Genomic DNA, 21,619 nt, shown 5'->3' on the forward strand with positions numbered 1-21,619 from the left:
TATGGCAAGTTTGTGCTGAATATGTCAACCGAGCTGAAGCCGTTGTATGACTTATTACAGAAGGGCACAAAATGGCGTTGGTCAAGGGCAGAAGACAAAGCATTCAACAGAAGTAAGGCGTGGCTTACGCATGAAAACCTCTTTACGTTCTATGACCCAAAAAAGGAATTGGGGCTTGTATGTGACGCTTCAGCGTACGGAGTGGGAGCGGTTCTTTTCCACAGAGTTGGGAATGATGAGAAACCGATTGCTTATGCATCACGAACCCTGATCAAGGCTGAAAAATGTTACGCCCAAATTGAAAAAGAGGCCCTAGCAGTTGTTTTGGGGTTGAAAAAGTTTCATAAGTATCTGTATGGCAGAAATTTCAGCATCTATTCGGATCACCAGCCGTTGGTAGGGCTGTTAGGTCATGAAAAACAAATTCCGGCGATGTCAGCAGCCAGTTGTTGTTGTTGTTTGCGGTTTTAATGGCGCAAGAGCATCAATGGCCATACTGCGCCAAACAAGGTGAGTCAGTAAAAAAGGGTGAGTAGAATTAAACTATGGGGAGCAGGATAGTTCTAAAGTTTGTTTAAAAATCCGGTATTTTCAAGGAAATCGAAAAGACGTTTGAATGAGATTAGTGGCCGCTCACCAAGCAGCAAGGCAGGGTGGAATGGAATGTGATACTTGAAAAAATCAGGAAAAAAGAATTTATGCTGCTGCCGAAGACCAGGACAAAGAAATAAAATATGAAGAACAGTCAGAGGTTCACCGCACCGCTCACAGGCTGGAGGTTCTTCACTAGTAAGCAGGTAGCTATGGGTGAGGTAGGTGTGGCCGATTCTCAGGCGGCATATGAGGACCTCGTGGAATCTATTTTTATTGTAAGATGTTTCCCAGGTACCAAGGTCTGGCTTGATGGTGTGAAGCTTATTGTTAACCTCCATATCCCACTGAGACTGCCACGATTGCAAGACTGCAAGTCTTATAGGCATTTTTAAGTCTTGGTGGGGGATGCGGACATGTGACACGGGAAGATTTTGCGAAGAGACGGCCAGTTTATCTGCAGCCTCGTTGCCTGCAATGCCCACATGGCTAGGAATCCAGCAAAACCTAATGTCGTGACCATCCTGTAGGCCCTGCTGTACCTTAACACGCACAGTCCGGGTCAGCCGATTCTTTGTTAATAAAACAGAACATACAGCCCGAACAACACTCTGAGAATCTACAAAGATGATGGCTTTCTTTATTTTACTCTGAACTATATGGTCAAGCGCCATCATGACCCCATACAGCTCGGCAGTAAAAATACTGGCAAGAGTATTTAGACGAGCGACTTTGGAAAAACGAGAAGAGTATACAGCCGCACCAACATACATTGTCGACTTTGCACCATCAGTGTAATAATGATTATAATCTTTGTATTTTTCCTCCAATGCAAAGAATTCCTGTTGTAAAATTAAAGGTGAGACTCTTTGCTTCCTGAATTTTGTGAAGCACCAGTCACAAAAAATGGGTTTGACATTCCATGGGGCAGTATGGTATGAACTATTCAAGAGGTTAAAATCAAGAGTCAGATTGAGGGAGGAGCGAAGACTCTCGACACGAAAGCTCAAGGGCCGCACAACAGTTGGCTTATGGTTAAAGAGGCGAGAAAACCTAGAGTTTTGAATACAACTATAAGTGGGGGAGCTGGGGTCCGACAAAATTTTGTAAGCATAGGTGAGGCTAAGCAGCTGTCGCCTTTTTTCAAGTGACATTTCATGACAGTCAACATACAAGCTAAGCACAGGGGAGGTGCGAAAAGCACCAGATGCCAAACGCAGCCCAAGGTGATGTACTGGATCGAGCATTTTTAAAGCAGACGGTCTCGCAGAGGCATAGACAATTGAGCCATAGTCAAGGCGGGATCGAATGAGCGAGGAATATAGACGAAGGAGACATTTCCTATCCGAGCCCCACGACTTGTGCGAAAGAGCTTTGAGTATGTTCGATGCCTGCAGAGTTTTTTGCTTGAGTTGTTTGAGGTGCGAAACAAAGGTAAGTTTACGGTCGAAAGTAACTCCTAGAAACTTGTGCTCCGTTTTGAGAGCAATGTTGTTTCTATTTAACAGAAGTGTAGGATCTAAACAGAGGCCACGCCTTAAAGAAAAAGGAACACAAACAGTTTTATCCGGAGAGAACCTAAAACCATTCTCATCAGCCCATGTAGTCATTTTATTTATGGCCAGTTGTAGCTGCCGCTCACAGCTAGACATATTACATGACGCTACAGATATCTGAATGTCATCGACATATAGCGAGTAAGATACTGAAGGAGGAATGACTTTGCTAAGAGAGTTAATTTTTATTGCAAAGAGTGTGGCACTAAGGACTCCACCCTGACGAACACCATTCTCTTGAACAAACCAGTCTGATAAAGTTGTTCCCAACCGAACTCGAAAAGTGCGTTTACACAAAAAGCTCTTTATACACTGAAGCATTCTACCGCGTATTCCGTACATAAAAAGGTCGTGCAAGATGCCATACTTCCAAGTGGTGTCATAGGCCTTGTCTAAATCAAAGAAAACAGATACACAATGCTGCCTGTTGACAAATGCCTCGCGCACAAAGGTCTCCAGCCGCACCAAGTGGTCTGTTGCAGAGCGCTCAGGACGACAGCCACACTGATTAATATCCAAGATTTTATGTTGCTCAAGAAAATAAATAAGACGTCTGTTAATTAATCTTTCAAAGGTTTTCCCCAGACAACTTGACAATGCTATTGGTCTGTAACTTGCAGGGAGGGAGGGGTCCTTGCCAGGTTTCAACAGCGGTATAACTTCAGCCCGCTTCCATTCAACAGGGAAGTAGGCATCACACCACAGGCCATTGAAGTATGTGAGAAGGGCACTAAGTGACTCTCTAGATAAGTGCCGGATCATGTCATAGTGAATTCTATCGGGACCGGGGGCAGAATTCTTGCGGGAGTTGAGAGCCACTTCGAGCTCAACCATTGTAAATGGCTGATTGTAAGGTGCAGACGCTCCCCCTGTGAAGCAGAGCCTCGTCTTTTCCATGTTTGCCTTACGCTTCAGGAATGCTGGGGAGTAATATGCGGAGCTTGAAACAGCAGCGAAGTGAGTGCCCAACACGTTAGCCTGGTCTAGCAATGAGGCTCCAGAAGACGGAAAAAGGGGGATTGTAAAACAGCGGTATTTCCCCTCGACCTTGTGAAGTCGGTCCCACACTTCCTTTGCTGGAACATAGCTGCTGATGGAGGACAAGTAACCTCGCCAAGATTTTCCTTTAGCCTGCTTCCGAGTCCAGCGGGCACAAACTCTGCGTCTCTTGAATTCCATTAAGTTCACAGATGTCGGGTATCTACGAAAGACACCCCAAGCCTTATCTTGGTTATTCTTTGTGGTGGAACATTCCTCATTCCACCATGGCTTACATTTCTTGGGGATGTTCGAAGAAGTTTGAGGGATGGAGCAAAGAGCAGCACCAATTATATGCTCTGTGATGTAGCCTGTGGCATCGTCATGAGTTAATGAAGAGAACATTGAGGGAACAAGTTTGGATTTTTGGCTAAAAAGAGCCCAGTCTGCTTTTTCTAGCTTCCAACGTGGAGTCCGTTTCATAAGACTGGGAATCGATTTCACGCTTTCCAGAGCAACCGGAAAGTGGTCGCTTCCAAAAGGATTATTTAAAACGCTCCATGTGAAACAAGACACCAAGGATGGAGATGAAATGGAAAGATCAATGGATGTAAATGAGTTGTGAGCTGCGCTAAAAAAGGTAGGCTCTTTGCTGTTCAAAAGACAGAGACTAGATGACAGTAAAAACCGTTCAATGACCCCACCACGCGAGTCCTGGCGTGTGCCACCCCACAAGGGATGGTGGGCATTAAAATCTCCTAAAAGTAAAAAGGGGTGAGGGAGCTGAGTAATTAAATCATGAAGATCATGAATATGCAGTGGAACATTTGGTGGAATATAGATGGAAACAATGGTGATGAAGCGGTCCAAGAGGAGACGCACAGCTACAGCCTCTAAAGGTGTAGAAAGAGGAATCTGAGAACAAGCAACTCCACTTTGGACGATTACTGCTACTCCACCAGATGAGTTTGATGTGGAACGATCTTTTCTAAAAACTTGGTGACGACGTAAAATAGACACATGATGATCATTAAGGTGCGTCTCTTGTAAAGAGAGAGCTATAGGACGGAGGTTGTCCATAAAAAAGTTAACATCGTCAATATTCCTTAAAAGGCCGCGGCAATTCCACTGCATAAAAGTAAATTTAGCCATTATTCTAAAACTAAGTTAAAAATTAGTAAATCAGTAAAAGTAGTAAGGTACAAGTAAAAGTAAAAATGTCAACTCTGCCGCGCAGGGCAATAAAGAATGTACAACATCACGTTGGTGGGATCACCGGTTTTTTGCTCTTGTGCTTACTCTTAGTAGTCTGCCACTCCATGTCGTCTTGGTCAGACGCAGGAGTGGAGACTTCACACTCATCCATGGCCTCAGTTTCCTGAGGCAAGCCTTTTTCTGCAGGTTTCTTCAGGTTCGGGGAACGGGGCGCCATGCGCCGCCCGCGACCAGACCCAGCCAAAGGGGCAGAGGAGGTGCTGGGCGAAGCGTCGCCCAAGTCCACCCGTTCCTGTCCCTTAGGCGCTGTAGGTGCGGCACGAGAGCCATGCCGCTCCTTCAATGATGGTCTCTCCAGGGAGTGTGGGCGAGAATGTCGACCCTTCTCTCTGGAAGGAGATCGCGGAGAAGGGACGGTTGCGGCAGCCACCGACCCATCCTGGGTTTGGGAAACAGCCCGAGAAGATACAGGCTGTTGCCCTGTTGGAGTGCGAGGGTTCGCACTCTGGCTGGGAGGGTCCGAAGACCGTCCAGCCGAGATTGCATGCCCCGGAAGCTGAATCTTCAGCTGGGGCGTGGGGGACTGCCGTGGCTTCCCATAGTCCAGAAAGGACGTCTGGGTTGCCACTGCAACCTTCAGTGGTGCAGGTCCCCGCTGCACCACCTGCGCATAGCCACCTTTGCGCAAGAACGCAAAGCGACGGCGCGCTTCCGGGTAAGAGAGGTTTTCTTTGACCTTCAAGTTAAGCACTTCTTTCTCTTCTTTCCATGTCTTGCATGAGCGAGAATACGCTGGGTGGGGATCACTACAGTTGACACAATGGGCTTCGTTGGAGCAGGAGTCAGCAGAATGGTCATTTTTCCCACACTTGGCACAAGTGGCCTTACCACGGCAGCTCTGAGAGCCGTGGCAAAACCTCTGGAATTTAAAACATCTTCGAGGATTAGGCACATAGGGCCTAACCCTGCAGTGGAGGTAGCCAGCCCTAACAGCCTCGGGAAGTGTGGTAGATTCAAAGGTTAACACTATGTGTTTAGTTTTTCGCTCTTGACCGTCCCGACGCATGGAGATGCGCCTCGCAGCTACAACTACTTGTTCAGAGAGCCCTTCAAGTATCTCAGTGTCAGAGGCCTCAATCAGGTCATCTTCGGAGATAACGCCCTGAATAGTATTAAGTGTACGATGGGGTGAAACAGTCACTTTATGATCAGACACAGAATCCAAAGCAAGGAGTGCTGTACTCTGCTGTCTGGATTCAATTTCTACGAGAAGGTCACCTGAGGGCATCTTTTTGACTTTGAAGTTCTTTCCGACCACACTTTCTAGCACTTTCGCAACAAGAAAGGGGGACATCTTGGAGAGTGGTGTATCGTCTTCAGAGGGAATAACCAAAAATTTGGGAAATGTAGGGGGAGATGAGGTCGTGTCTTTCAGAGGGACTTCGGTGCGGACCCTTTTCAGGGCCCGATCAGAGGGAGGTTTAGCTTTGGAACCCATGAGAGATGGGAGGAGATTCAGTGCCCGGGTGCACCGCCCACCACGGAGCCCAACAAGGGGGTAGGTAATGTGCCATAGCAAGAAAGGCTTGGCTGACACAATTACTCTACCAGTGCTGCCCGGGCACTATAACCGAGTGTGGATGCAGGGACAGGACCTGTTTCCACTCAAGGTTAGCCCTTGCCGCCTAAGAAGGTGAAAAAGGAAGGAAGAGAGTGTAGAAGAAAAGAGAAAGAGGTGGAAGGAAAAGTGAAAGACGGAAGAAGAGGGTAGAGGAGGCGACTGACTGAATCATCCTGGTCGGGCCAAGCCAGGACACCCGTCTACGAGAAGCAGGGGTCGAAGCGGTGTATTGCCTCGCCCGGGGGGCCCCGAAGGGTCCAAACATACCCCGGGCTCAGCTCAACCACCAGGGTCCCCTTTCCACCGAACACGGGTACGCCACGCACAGCCAGACGTGGGTGGGCGAACCCACATGGCTCGGGGTTCGTAGTGACGCCACTCACCAAGCACCTACCAAAGTAGGTGCCCCCTGCGTGCGGGTATGGTGGCCCACGTAGCTGGGGTCCGTGGTGACGCAACTCACCAAGCACCTAGCACCTAAGGTGCAGGCGCCCCCTGCGGGGCTCGGGGTCCGTGGAGACGCCACTCTCCAAACACCTGCTTTCACAGGTGCCCCCTGCGGGGGTCAGCAGCCAGGATGCAGAGGTGGGCTCTCTTACTTGCTGCCTACAGTTACCGTGGGTTTATCGGAAGGGTAGCCAGATTCAGAATGCTGATGCGCTGTCACGTCTGCCTTTGCCCAACGTGAACGATGGCTCAGACTACGTCAGTTTCTTTTCGGCGGTGGATGAGTGCCATTGTCAGCTGGTGAAATTAGGAGAGAAACTGAAAAGGATAGTGTGATGAAAAGAGTGTTGTTTTTCACACAGAACGGATGGCCTTCACATGTGGACAATGAGGCATTGCAACCGTACTTTGTGCGCCGTCACGAATTGTCGGTTGACCAAGGGTGTGTAACATGGGGAAATCGAGTGATCATTCCCGAAGTGTTTAGGGAAAAAGTGTTGTCCCTGTTGCACGAGGGACATCCAGGCACCACCAGAATGAAAATGCTATCACGTAGTCACGTGTCGTGGCCCTTGATAACATATGATGTCGAAAACACTGTAAAAAACTGTAGTACTTGTCAACTAGCGCAGAACGCGCCACCGCGTGTTCCATTATTAACGTGGGGTTGGCCAACGCGCAGATGGCAAAGGGTGCATCTTGATTTTGCATACCGGGATCAGAACTGGTTTTTGATTCTCGTAGATGCTCATTCAAAGTGGGTAGAGGTGTTTCTAATGAGTTCCACTACGACAAAATGCACTATCGAAAGATTGCGAAGTGTTTTCGCCGCGTTTGGACTACCAGAAGAGGTAGTGACAGACAATGAACCCCAGTTTGTGGCGACAGAGTTCGTAGAGTCTCTGTCAATGAATGGGGTACGCCACACGAAAAGTCCTCCGTACCATCCCGCCTCAAATGGAAGCGCGGAACGGTGTGTGGAAACCGTAGAGCGGGACCTCCTGAGGCAGGTAATCGACGAGCAACGGACGGGTGTACCGAAATCGATGCAACATCGAGTCGACCAGTTCCTGTTTGCATACAGAAATACCCCAACTGGTACGACCGACAGAACTCCAGCCGAGCTGTTTCTCTCTTGGAAGCCTAGGACCCGTCTGAGCTTCCTTCATCCTGAAATGGAGAGACGCATGAGAGGTCGCCAGCAACAAATCAAGACAGCCGTCGACATGAGAAGAGGCTCTTGGCGAACTTTTGAAGCAGGCGACCAAGTCCTCGTCCGGGGATCACGTCCGACAGATCCTGCATGGTTGGTGGGACGTGTTGTGAAGAAAGTAAGTGCATCAACCTACGTCGTGATAGTGCAAGATCAGCATCGGTATGTGCACGTGGATGATGTCCGTCCGAGACACTTCGAAAATTCGTCTGCACAGAGAAGAAATGTCGACACTCCGGCTGCAACACCACGAAGGGCGTCCGGTGGTTCTCGAGACAACATGACAGAGCCTGCTGCCCTCGATATGGAGCCTGTTTCCAAGACAGCGGTACCGACCACACCAGTGCTTCGAAGTAGCATACGACAACGTAGGCCACCGGAGAGGTATTCTTGTGTGAGTCAGCCAAAACATTGATGTGGAAGGAGTGTTGTGTTTGAGTATTGTTTCAATAAATAGCGCGAGGCGGCGGGCAAAGAAGTGAGCGCGCGCCTGGGATGTGCGAGACGAAACGAGGGCACGGGACATTAAAAACCGTTTGGCTCTGGAAGCTACATCGGCTGCACCTCGTCCTGTCTCTTGTCGTAAGCACCGTGGTCGTAAGCCACAACACAGGTCACGTGACCCCCAAGGTCTGGTGACCCCCAAGGTCACGTGATCCTCCCAAGGTCGCCTGACCCCCCAAGGTCTCGTGACCCCTGAGATCACGCGGCCCCCCAGGTCACGTGACCCCAAGGTCACATGATCATCCCAAGGTCACGTGACCCCCAAGGTCTCGTGACCCCCCGAGGTCACGTGACCCCCCCCCCGAGATCACGTGCCCCCCAGGTCACGTGGCCCCCCAGGTCACGTGGCACCCCAGGTCACGTGGCACCCCAGGTCACGTGGCCCCCCAGGTCACGTGGCCCCCTTCCCGAAGTAACGTGACCCCCCCCCTCCCCCCCGAGGTCACGTGACCCCCTCCCCCCGAGGTCAGGTGACCCCCCGGAGCATATTAAAGAATGAGAGGAGGAGGAGGAGAAGGAGGAGGAGGAGGAGGGGTCTACCCTCCCCTCAGTACCCTTCCCTCCTCCTCAAGAGCTGCGCTACAATTCGGGGTTACAGAAAGTTGTAAACGGCTTTCACTTTTTAGAGCGCAGCTCTTAGGCGCCCGTTTCCGGCTTGAGCGGCGTCGGCGTCGCCGTCGCCGTCGCCGTCACCGTCGGCGTAACCGCGCGGTGCATTATGGGTAAATTTCTCCGCTAAATCTAGCGGAAAAATTTCCCTGCTAAATTTAGCAGAAAAATTTCCCCGCTAAATCTAGCGGAAAAATTTCCCCGCTAAATCTAGCGGAAAAATTTCCCCGCTAAATTTAACGGAAAAATTTCCCCGCTAAATCTAGCGGATAAATTTCCCTGCTAAATTTAGCAGAAAAATTTCCCCGCTAAATCTAGCGGAAAAATTTCCCCGCTAAATCTAGCGGAAAAATTTCCCCGCTAAATAGCGGAAAATTTTCCCGCTAAATCTAGCGGAAAAATTTCCCCGCTATGTCTAGCGGAATATTTTCCCCGCTAAATCTAGCGGAAAAATTTCCCCGCTAAATCTAGCGGAAAAATTTTCCCGCTAAATCTAGCGGAATATTTTCCCCGCTAAATCTAGCGGAAAAATTTCCCCGCTAAATCTAGCGGAAAAATTTCCCCGCTAAATCTAGCGGGAAAATTTCCCCGCTAAATCTAGCGGAATAATTTCCCCGCTATATCTAGCGGAAAAATTTCCCCGTTAAATCTAGCGGAATAATTTCCCTGCTAAATCTAGCGGAAAAATTTCGCCGCTAAATCCAGCGGAAAAATTTCCCCGCTAAATCTAGCGGAAACATTTCCCCACTAAATCTAGCGAAAAAATTTCCCCGCTAAATCTAGCGGAAAAATTTCTCTTCAGGTCAGGTGACCCCCCGAGGTCACGTGACCCCCGTGGTCACGTGACACCCCCAGGTCACGTGACCTTGGCGAGGGGGTCATGTGACCCCTCCAAGGTCACGTGACCACCCCTCCCTCCGATAACACGTGAACCTCAGTACCCTTCCCTCCTCAAGAGCTGCGCTCTAATTCGGCGTTACAGGGAGTTGTAAACGGCTTTCATTTTTTTTTCTTTATTGCCTGGAACAGGACACTGACATTCACCATCACTCCGTACTTAAAACAACAGGGATAAAAACGAGGACATCAGCCACCTCGGCTGGTGTCAGAAATGCTAAAAGTCTTTTAGGGTAGTTAGCCCCTCAAGAGCAGGCAACCAATTAGGTCGTGGTTGCTGCGCCTTGTACACTTCAATCAGAAAACAGATATTTTCAACGAAATACTTGCGAACAGGGCGTACATCAACATCTGCGTGGCGTACAGCCATACGGCACCGCCATATACTGTGCAGGCCCAGGAGCATTATCATGTCATATGGCACATCGTCCGCTCTTTCTGTGGGTAAAAGCCTAATTCCCTGAGGCGTTATTGGGAGGTCCTTTTTGAGAGTCCTCTGAAGGACGTCCCGATAGAAAAACGCGTCCCAACAGTCGATGAAGACGTGTTCAATAGTTTCTCGCTTTTTATACAAAAAACAGCTATCGGACCATGGGACCGGTATACCTTTCTCAGATAACCACGCTTTAACGGGGAGTGTTTCACTGTGTAACTTAAAGAAAAACGTCTTGGTGTAGGCGGGAACCAGCATTCTTTTAACGGGCTTTAAAACATCTTCCCCTGGGCCTGCACTGTACAACAAACGATACAAAGGCATGGGGAAAAGCACATCCATCAGGTCTCTCAACAACCGTTTACGCGACACACCGGACAAATACTGCAAAGAAAAACGTGCTGTTAAAAACCGATACGAACCAACAACCTTTTTCAAGTATCCGCGTAAACCAGGGCAGATGTCTACATTCGTCGCCACCACAAAATCTTGCAGGGCACTGCGCAACCGCGTCTGAATAACTGTACGCAAAAAAGAGTCTTGCTGGTCTCTAAGAAACATAAACCTGCTAACCAGTTGTCTTATAAACAGGTGTGAAAGACCTATACCACCAGCTTTGACCCTACGAAAAAGATTTGTGCGGCTGGTTCGTTCCCAGGCCGAGCTTCAGATAAAAACGGCGAAAACACGATGGATCCGCTGAATGTTAATACGTGAACAATACAAAACCTGCAACACATACCAGACTTTTGCAGCCAGAAATAAATTGCAAACAGCTGCCCGCGCAAAAACGGATAAACCTTCCCCCCCCCCCCATTTCTCGGCCTTTGCACGCAGAACTTCAGTCTCATCCCTCCAGTACTGATCATTGACGCGGTATTGATCCAAACGTACTCCAAGGTAACGGGTCGGCGTGTCGGACCAGACAATACGGCCAAAAATAGCGGGTGCTGAGGGCCAGTCACCGTGCCAAAAACCAACACACTTCTGCCAGTTGACTGCACTACACGTCTGTTCACAAAATAGTTCTGTTAACTGCACAGCCTTGCTCACACTTTCGTGGTCAACACAAAAAATCGCTACATCGTCCGCGCAGGACAAAATACGGACCTCAGTTTCCTGTAGTCTAAACCCACGTATCTGACTGCTATGAATGATGCTCAAACAAAAAGGCTCCATAAAGACACAAAAAAGTAGCGGTGAAAGCGGACATCCCTGCCGTACGGAAGAAAGTAGGGGAATGCGCTCACTAACAGATTTATTCAATACGAGACTGGTGGCGCAGTTCTTATACGCCATACGGATGCTGTTGTATAAGAGAGACCCTACATTAACGTGTTTTAAAATCGAAAAAAGAATCTCGTGCGACACACGGTCAAACAGTTTTTCTAAATCCACTTGTAGCACCGCGACCCTGCGGTGCATGGCGTCACAGCACTCTAGAATACTGCGCGCGACGTGCACATTTGTTACAATACTTCGGCCTCTAATGCCGCAAGTTTGGTGCGAACCGACGATGACGTTAATAACCATTTGTAGGCGTTTAGCCAATACCGTCATGAAAATTTTATAATCAACGTTGGTGAGCGTTATTGGTCTATACGTTCCAACAGAACGAAGTCGCTCGGGGTCCTCGCTCTTTGGAATAAAAATCGTATGCGTACACAAAAAGGAAGGAGGCAAACAACCAAGGTCGTACGCCTCAGCGAAAACGCGTTGCAATAAAGGTGCAACTTGATCTTTAAACGTTTTGTAAAAATCCCCTCCTAAACCATCTGGACCGGGCGACTTTCCAGGCTTTAAATTATCTATCGGTTTTTCAATCTCCCACAGCTCTACTGGTTGTTCTAACCTTTCTCTTGGTTCATCATCGAGTTTCGGCATTAACGGCAAAAAGGACGTTTGGAACTCTGCTATCTTTGAAGCACGATAACTGAAAATCCCTTTGTAATACTCAACAAAAGCACGCTCGATGATTTGTCTTTCACTCGTCAAAGACCCTTGATACTGTATCTCGCTTATTTCACTCTTGCTAGCGTATCTCTTTCCTAACCCTAGGGCTCTTTTCGTGGGTAACTCCCCCCGTGATAAACGCTGTAAACGTGCTCGAACCATGGCCCCTTGATAACGTTCGGTATCAAGGGCCTCAAGGCGTTTCTTTAAAAAACTGATGTCATCGGAAAACAGCCCGGGTGATATGCTCTCCGCGTTAAGCAAATCTTGTAGCAGCCCCTTTAGCTCCGTAATTTCTTTTCTTTCCCTATGTTTTAAAGCAACCGATCTTTCAATGGCGCTCATCATAAATTCTTGTTTTAACAGTTCCCATTTCGCCCCGACACTTTTTCCTTCTTTTACTTTATCTAGTTGTTCGAGACTTTTACGCACCTCACTCGCAAAAGTATCGTATTGTAAAAGCTTCGAATTTAATTTCCACAGATCCCAACTGAAATTATTGGCTTTTTCCTTTGAAGAGCTCAATGTAAAAGAAACAAGACAGTGGTCGCTGAAAGACACTGGGTCCACTGCATACGTTTTACAGTACCTGACGAGTTCCAAAGAAACATAAGCTCTATCCAACCGTGCGTGACTAGCCCCTTGGAAGTGAGTAAAAGACAGGCAGGTAGGACTTGACGCACACTGACCCACGTCTTCCAATTCACACTTCTGGACCATATCGCTTAGAAAAATGGTACTCGTATCTCTATACTGTGTGCTGTTCGATCGGTCACGCGGCTCGCAGACGCAGTTAAAGTCCCCTAACAAAATGACAAGCCTATCGGTTTGGACGAACTCGAAAATGTTTTAAAAAAATACTAATCTTTCTTCCGCCTTATTAGGGGCGTAAACGCACAAAATACGAAACAATTCACTTGAAATGGTCAAATCGCACAGGACCAGGCGACCAGACTCGCAACTAACAACTCTGGTCACAGACCCAAGAGACTTCCTGATAAATAAAAGGCGTCCCCCCGACGTTCCCACAGCGTGACTGACGCACACATCGTAACGTGACTCAAAGAGCCGCACCATGCTCTCCGTCCGGTCTTCGCTCTCTATCTTCGACTCTTGCACGGCAATTACCGTCGAGGTCTTTCTCAATAAACAAACGGCTCACTTGGCATTGCCTACGCCTCGCGTTTAAACATCGCACGTTTAAAGTGCCTACTCTCAAAGGTCTTTGAAACATGAAGAAGGGCTAGAGAAAGACCACGCGGGGAGCACGGTGCTTACAGTCTGAAGCAGGCAGCAACGTGCCGAGACGACTCACTGTGGCTCAGGAGACGCGGGCCGGCTCTTGAACCGTCCCACCTTCCCGCACCACTCACGCTCGAGGCGTCTCAGCTGTCCTTCCCCACCCCTGGACGGCGCATCATCCAGACGGCGCTTCACTGTAGCGGTTTCGACGACCATAACGTGGTCGTCGTCGCCACCCTTGGCGACCGCGGGCTCCCTTCCTTGGACGGCATCCACTGGTGCTCCCGGAGTCGCCATTCCATCCCTCGCCGAAGCACCACTGGTTCCTTCGGGAGTCGTCTTGGGCGGTGGCTCCGTCTGAGAGGCGGCGGTCTCCGTCTCGCTAGGGCCTCCCTTGACTTCCTCCAAGTCGGGCTGCCCTTGAGGCACTGTCGGCGTCGCCGGTGCAGCCGCCTGTTCCGCCTCTTCTTCGTCTATCAAAAGCTCTGTGGACTCCGCATTGGTACTGCCACCGGCTGCACGGGCGTACGTCTTGACGCAGTCTTTGGGCTCGTGTCCGAAGCCGAGGCACTCAGCACACCAGGGTGCCCTGCAGTCGCGGCGGATATGCCCAGTGCGACGGCACTAGAGACATTTCGCCGCACGCCCGGGCACCACGACCAAGACGTTTCCACCGCAGAGACGGAGCTGGTGCGGCAGGCTCTCCAGCGAGACTCCCTCGTTGAGGGTGATCCTCACGACGAGGGTCGTGGACTCAACGTCGACGAAACCATCCACCTTCCACTTTTCCCTCGCGACTTCTTTGACGGTCCCAAATGGTTCGAAGGCGCGCCGAATAGAGTCCACCGGCGCGTCAAACGAGACCCAGTGAAGCTTAACGCGAAGCTCCCTCCGGTTCGGGTCGACGAGCTGGCACGTCAAACCTTTCACCCGAAGACTCCCTGCTTCCAAAAGCTATGCTTTCGCTTCCGGAGTTTTCAGTTTAAGCAGCCAGACATGGCTCATCTGGTAGGCGCCCAGACCCGCCACGTCTGACAAAACGCCCACCTGTTGCAACGGCTGCTGGAAGTCTTCAATCTTGTACGGGCGCCCGTCGAGGTCAGCGTGGAAAACGACGCTGAGCTTTGCAGCATCACCGGTGGGCAGTATCGGCAACTGCATACGATATTCCTTAGCAGCAAAAGACCTGTTATCACCGCGGCCGGGCACGGCCGCCACCGCTTGCAAGGAGCGATCCATGTCACGTCCGTCCGCTATCGCGACCGGCAGTGGAATCCTAGCCACTAGACCACGCCGGAACGGAGAGCGCTGAAAAGTATGTGCTTTTTCACTGGTGGTACTCCAACTGCGAGGGTATTTAAAAAAAGAAAGGTCTCACCGAGATTTGAACTCGGATCACTGGATTCAGAGTCCAGAGTGCCAACCATTACACCATGAGACCCAATCCTTCCGACGCCGGGAATCGAACCCGGGCCTCCTGGGTGAAAGCCAGGTATCCTAGCCACTAGACCACGCCGGAACGGAGAGCGCTGAGAAGTATGTGCTTTTTCTCTGGCGATACTCCAACTGCAAGGGGATTTAAAAAGAGAGAGGTCTCACCGAGATTTGAACTCGGATCGCTGGATTCAGAGTCCAGAGTGATAACCATTACACCATGAGACCCCATCCTTCCGACGCCGAGAATCGAACCCGGGCCTCCTGGGTGAGAGCCAGGTATCCTAGACCACTAGACCACGCCAGAACGGAGAGCGCTGAAAAGTATGTGCTTTTTCTCTGGCGATACTCCAACTGCAAGGGGATTTAAAAAGAGAAAGGTTCCCACCGAGATTTGAGCTCGGATCGCTGGATTCAGAGTCCAGAGTGCTAATCATTATACTATGAGACCCAATCCTTCCGACGCCGGGAATCGAACCCGGGCCTCCTGGGTGAGAGCCAGGTATCCTAGCCACTAGACCACGCCGGAACGGAGAGCACTGAAAAGTATGTGCTTTTTCTCTGGCGATACTCCGACTGCAAGGGGATTTAAAAAGAGAGAGGTCTCACCGAGATTTGAACTTGGATCGCTGGATTCAGAGTCCAGAGTGCCAACCATTACACCATGAGACCCAATCCTTCCGACGCCGGGAATCGAACCCGGGCCTCCTGGGTGAAAGCCAGGTATCCTAGCCACTAGACCACGCCGGAACGGAGAGCGCTGAAAAGTATGTGCTTTTTGTCTGGCGATACTCCAACTGCAAGGGGATTTGAAAAGAGAGAGGTCTCACCGAGATTTGAGCTTGGATCGCTGGATTCAGAGTCCAGAGTGGTAACCCTTACACCATGATTTTTTTTTCCCCCTATATTGCCTGTTTTGACAATTGCACCAAGTACACACATGATAGTGTTAAAAGATAAACCGACAACCTCCGCTAGACCAGCGCGGTTACATTTAAAATCGTTTAAGGCACACCAGCTTTTTTAGAAGCGGCAACCAGTCAGGGGGTTCAGGCTGTGCCGCAAGAACTGTTCGAATGTATGCCACGCTCTCAATAAAGTTTTCTCGCACTGACCATACATCGACGTCCGCGTGGCGCACAGCCATTCTCGTTTTCCAAATACTGTGAAGACCGAGTACCATAATCATGTCGTACGGAACCCCACCTTCATTTTCGATGGGCAAAAACCGAATACCGAACGGTGTTACAGGAAAATCCTTTTTTAATGTGCGCTGGAGAATATCCCAATAAAAAACTGCGTCCCAGCATTCGATGAAGACATGCTCTATGGTCTCCGGTCTTTTACAGAGCAGGCAGTTGGTTGTCCATGGAACAAATATCCCCCTACTCTTGAGCCACGACTTCACAGGGAGTGTTCCGCTGTGTAGTCCAAAGAAAAAGGATTTAACCGCTGGTCTTATCGGCATTCTTTTAACTCTTTTTAGTACATCCTGACCCGTTCCCTCCGAATACAGAGATCTGTAAAGGGGTACGGGCAATAAGACGTCAACTAAATCTTTATACAACCTCTTTCGCGTTACATTACTCAGGTATTCTGAAGAAAAACGCACCTTCAACATCTTAAAAGATGGAAGAACTTCCCGCAGGTAACCCCGGACACTGCCACTCGCTTCGGTACTCGACGACACCACAAACTCTGGTAGAATATTTCGCATTCTTACTTGGATAACTGTGCGTAAAAAACCATCATTTTGATCACGGAGAAAAATAAACCGAGACACAATTTGTCGGATAAACAGGTGAGACAGTCCTAACCCACCGCATCGCACTGAACGGAACAAATTCGTGCGGGAAGAGCGCTCCCAAACTGATCCCCAAATAAAAACTGCAAATACTCTGTGTATCTTTTGCAAGTTGATACGCGACATAGCCAGCGCTTGCAACACATACCACACTTTCGCTATCAAAAAAATATTACATACAGTAGCCCGTGCAAACATCAAGAGTTCACGACCCTTCCAACTTTCCGCTTTTGTCCGGACCTTCTCCGTCTCCTCGTTCCAATACCGCGAGCTGTCTCGATAATATTCGAGCGGCACCCCAAGATACTTGACTGGCAAGGCCGTCCACTGAATGTTCAAAAAAACACTAGGCGTCGCGTCCCAGTTACCATGCCAAAAACCAGCACATTTTCCCCAGTTAATCAAACTCCCCGTTTTTTTGCAAAAAGAAGATGCAACAGTGACCACCTCGAGCACGCTATCTCGATCAGTACAAAAAACGGCAACGTCGTCCGCGTACGCCAGAACTTTCACCTCGCTTGACTGGATTCTAAAACCATTAATTCTTTCGTCTTGAAGAAGTCGCAAACAAAAGGGTTCTAAATAAATAGCAAAAAGCAAGGGCGACAGTGGGCAACCTTGCCTCACAGAACAGCGGACGTCGACACTCTCACTAACATCCTTATTAACAATTAAGCGCATAGTACAGTTTTTGTAAGCCATTTTGAGACCGTCTAGAATAACACTACCTACATTAACATACTCCAGAATATTGAAAAGAACTTGATGCGATACGCGGTCGAACGCTTTCTCCAGGTCGAGCTGCAACATTGCAACTCGACTGGAGAAAGCGTCGCAGCATTCTAAAATGCTTCTTGCGACATGTATATTCGTACAAATGGTACGCCCTTTTATACCACACGTCTGATGTGGCCCCACTAAACATTTAATTACGGACTGTAATCTTTGAGCCAGGACCTTCATGTAGATTTTGTAGTCCACATTCGCTAGACTTATAGGTCTGTAGGATGCCACGGACAAAAGTTTTACGGGGTCATCGCTCTTGGGTATAAGGACAGTGTGTGTTCTTAAGAATGATGGATTTAAACATTTTGTAAAACTCGGAGCCTAGGCCGTCAGGACCGGGTGTCTTTCCTGCGCTTAACTCGTCAATGGCCCGCTCTATTTCGCGGACACTAATCGGCGCTTCCAAGCTGATACGAAGATGCTCTTCTAGCTTGGGCATTAGCAGCAAAAACTCGCTGTCAAAACCGTCATGTAATGGCGCGCAGTGCCCAAGTAATTCGCGACAGTGTTCGACAAACGCCCGTCGAATTGTTATCTTATCACGCGTTACCGAGTGGCCGTAGCTGATTTCGTTTATCTCATTCTACCGCGCGTACCTCTGTTCGTCACTTAGCGCGCGCTTTGTCGGCTTTTCGCTGCACCAAAGTCTTTCGGCTCGCGCACGCACGACGGCCCCTTTGTAACGTTCTGCGTCAATAATTTCCAACTGGTTCTTGATGTTTCTTATTTCCTGCGCGAACTCGCCGGGCAGAACGCTTTCTTCGCTTAAAAGAATGTCCAATTCACGCCTGAGCTCTTTCTCCTTCCTCTGTCTCTGGTAGTTGAGTAAACTACTTCTTTCTATGGCGTTCATTTTTACCTCCTCTTTAAACAGTTCCCACTTGACCCATCATTCTCTTTTAACTTCTCAAATAAACTGTTAACTGTACTTTTAAAAACCTCGTACAGAACAAAAGACTCCCGTTTAATTTCCACAGCGACCAATTCCACTTTTGCCTTCTGGCTTTCTTTCCAAGGCTGAACATTACTAACGCGTGGTCACTGAACGAGACAGGCTGAACAGTATAATGGTCACATAACGGGGCGAGATCAAGCGAAATGTAAGCTCTATCGAGTCGGGCATGACTGAAACCCTGAAAATGAGTAAACTGAACCTTGCCTGTGGAGGCAAGGCGCGCGACGTCTTCCAATTCATGTTCAGCAATAATATCACTTAAATAAATGGCACTCTGGTCGCGAACAGGGACTTGATTCACACGATCCTCTGGCGCGCACACACAATTAAAATTCCCTAAAAGAATAATCATTCTTTCACTTTCAAGCTACGCCCTTATACCTTAAAAAAAAAAAAAAAATTCGCTCACTGTCGCGATTTGGCGCATAAACGCAAATTACACGCCACTCGATATTCGAAAAAGAAAAATCACAGTACACAAAACGACCGGAAGTGCACGAAACCACAGCAGTCTCTGTGATTCCAATCGATTGCCGAATAAATAAACAGCAACCCCCTGACAAACCAACCGAATGCGCAACGCATACATTAAAACGAGATCGAAAAGGTTGCACCATGCGGTCAGTCTGTTCCTGGCTTTCTACTTTCGTTTCTTGGACGGCGACAATATCAACAAATACCATTGACTACCAATACTGGAAACTCGAGCCAAAATACATGGGGTTGTCGGGAGACACAGAAGTGCTGCCATCTCTCGGTGTGGGATGGTAAACTATGAGCTCGAAATTAAAAGGAAAAGAGTCATTCACTACACTATTTCTTCTCTTCACACTATCAGGAATTGTGAATATTGCCGCGCCCAGACTGAGAAAGCAACGCTCGGTCACGGACCTCCAGAAAGTTCTCGTTTATTCATGTACCGCATGTAACTTCTATCATTTATTCCTGCTTTTGTTTTCTAGAAAGTGCGTGTTCATTCTCGCCCGATCACGCGACGCTCGAGCCGCTTTCGCCGAATCTTCGAGATAGCGACGCACTCTAGATAAGAGGCCGCCCGCGACCTTGCCGAGTCAGTCTCGCCTGAGCGTTTGATCGTGCTGCTTCGCCGCCTTCGACGCCCGCGACGCTCTGTTGTTATCTTTCTTTTGTACCCTTTTATTTTTGGCACAAGTTCGCCACATTAAACGTTTATTTATTCCTGTTTATTTCTTGTTTATTAGTCACCACCCGTGACATTCTGGTGGAGGTGCGGGGTACCGCATGTTCGTGCAGCGCAGCCCCCCAAGTTCCCGCACTGCAAGTCCGAACCCAAGCTCCGGAGGACCCGACGAAGACCAGATCGAGACCCGATCAAGTCGCCGCATCCGAGGTCTACCCCCGGAACACGGACTTCTGCCACCCACGACCAAGCCGAAGACGACGATGGCCAACCAGGCGCAGACCCCGGCCGCTTCTGCCGTTGTGTACCTGCCGATCGCACCCAGGACTCCAACGCCTTTCCACGGAGACGTCCACGAGGACGTTGAAGACTGGCTGCAACACTACGAACGTGTAGCCCGCCACAACGGATGGACGACTCAACAATACCTCCACAATCTCTACTTCGCGCTTGAAGGAACTGCGAGGCATTGGTTTGAAAACCACGAAGCGTCCTTCACTACGTGGGAGTCCTGCGCCGCGGAGTTGAAGCGAACGTTCCTCAACCACCACCGTCGGCAGCGAGCGGAGGACCTTCTCCAAACAAGGGTGCAGGGCCCCAACGAAAGCGTGACCAGCTTCGTAGAGGATGTCATGCGCCTATGTGCCCGAGCCGATCCGGAGGCAGCCGATGAGAAGAAGCTCCGCGTCCTCATGCGTGGCGTGAAGGCTGAAATTTTTGGGGGCCTTGTCCGCCATCCCCCGACAACCGTCGGCGGTTTTGTGGCTGAAGCCACTAACATCGAGCGAGCGCTGTCGGCCCGAGCAAGCCATTACCATCGACTCGCCGGCGTGCCTGCTCCTCGAACCGCCGCATCTTGCCGACTAGACCTGAACGCCACCGGTGTCGACGGCCTTCGGGAAATCGTCCGCGACATCGTCCGGGAGGAGCTCCGCAAGCTGCTGCCTGCTGCCAACCAGCCGGCTGAGCTCTCGATCGCCGAAGTGGTGCGCAAAGAAGTCCAGCGGGCAATTCAACCGGAGGCTCCTGCCTGCGTAGCACCACCCGAAGAGCCCGCCCTGACCTACGCCGCAGTGGCCCGACGGCCACCGCCTCCTCGCCGCACCTATGTCACGCCGCCCCGACGTCAGTCTCCTGCGCCGCAGCACGACCACCGCCGCGACGACCAGGTCCAGTACGCCTGCCCGGAGCCTCGCGCACCCCGCAAGACCGACCTGTGGCGAACGCCCGACCGACGCCCTCTGTGCTTCCATTGCGGGGAAGCGGACCACACCTACCGCCGATGCCCATACCGACGACTCGGGCTACGCGGGTTCCACCCGAACGACCCGCGCCCCCGTCATGGTGAACGCCCTATCGAGATCGGCGAGTACCTGCGACGACCTCAGTCCCCCGAGCCTGCGTCCCGCCGAGAGTTCCGGTCGCCGTCACCGCGACGTCCAGTTTCGCCGATGCACCGACCGCGACGTGAAAGCCTGTCCCCCCTCGCTCCTCGCCGGGGAAACTAGGCGCGGCAACCCCTGGAGGTGGAGTTGCCGAAGACGACCGACGCCAAGAACCTCCACGAACGTCGGGGGGCCCCCACTCGAACGCCACCAGAGACCAAAACGACGCCGCTGCAGTGGTGTCCAATACCCTAAACGTCGTCATCGACGGCCACGACGCATCCGCACTCGTGGACACCGGAGCAGACTACTCAGTCTTGAGTGGGAGGCTCTCCCGCCGCCTTCGAAAAGTCATGACGCCGTGGGATGGACCACAAATAAGAACCGCCGGAGGACACCTCATTACACCAGTCGGGAGATGCACCGCTCGCGTCGAGATTCACGGCGAAACATGCCCTGTGAAGTTCGTCGTTCTGCAAGACTGTTCGAGGGACGTCATTCTCGGAATGGACTTCCTGTGTGAATACGGCGCCATCATCGACCTTGCGGAGAACAAGCTGACGCTTCGGAAGCCTGCCCCATCGGTGGAAAATACCAAACCGACGTTAGCTGCAGTGCGAGTCCTCGCCAGCCACGTAAACCTGCCGCCGCTGTCGAGTGTCTTTGTGCCCGTCGGGACCGAAGGAGCCACCTGCGGTGTAGCACTGCTGGAAGGAAGCGTCCAACTTCTCCTCGGACGAGGGATTGGCATTGCAAGAGCCGTAACCGAGCTCCAGGACGGGCGTACAGTAGCCCTTGTCACCAATTTCCGGCAAGAGTCGCAGCACCTTACAAAGG

The 21,619-nt window shown here is 50.3% G+C and overlaps 7 non-coding genes across 7 annotated transcripts; all 7 read right to left on the reverse strand.

Annotated features, from left to right (window-relative positions):
• Positions 1-14,628: 14,628 nt before the first annotated feature.
• Positions 14,629-14,700, reverse strand: Trnaq-cug. The gene has a single exon. It is a non-coding gene; the product is annotated as a tRNA-Gln (tRNA).
• Positions 14,701-14,706: 6 nt separating this feature from the next.
• On the reverse strand, positions 14,707-14,778 carry Trnae-uuc. Its single transcript has one exon. It is a non-coding gene; the product is annotated as a tRNA-Glu (tRNA).
• A 71-nt stretch (positions 14,779-14,849) lies between these two features.
• On the reverse strand, positions 14,850-14,921 carry Trnaq-cug. The gene has a single exon. It is a non-coding gene; the product is annotated as a tRNA-Gln (tRNA).
• Positions 14,922-14,927: 6 nt separating this feature from the next.
• Positions 14,928-15,000, reverse strand: Trnae-cuc. Its single transcript has one exon. It is a non-coding gene; the product is annotated as a tRNA-Glu (tRNA).
• Positions 15,001-15,150: 150 nt separating this feature from the next.
• Trnae-cuc lies at positions 15,151-15,222 on the reverse strand. The gene has a single exon. It is a non-coding gene; the product is annotated as a tRNA-Glu (tRNA).
• A 71-nt stretch (positions 15,223-15,293) lies between these two features.
• Trnaq-cug lies at positions 15,294-15,365 on the reverse strand. The gene has a single exon. It is a non-coding gene; the product is annotated as a tRNA-Gln (tRNA).
• Positions 15,366-15,371: 6 nt separating this feature from the next.
• Trnae-cuc lies at positions 15,372-15,443 on the reverse strand. Its single transcript has one exon. It is a non-coding gene; the product is annotated as a tRNA-Glu (tRNA).
• Positions 15,444-21,619: the final 6,176 nt, after the last annotated feature.

The sequence above is a fragment of the Ixodes scapularis genome, unplaced genomic scaffold (assembly GCF_016920785.2).
Source record: "Ixodes scapularis isolate PalLabHiFi unplaced genomic scaffold, ASM1692078v2 PGA_scaffold3__209_contigs__length_174095766, whole genome shotgun sequence".
NCBI classification, from domain to species: Eukaryota; Metazoa; Arthropoda; class Arachnida; order Ixodida; family Ixodidae; genus Ixodes; species Ixodes scapularis.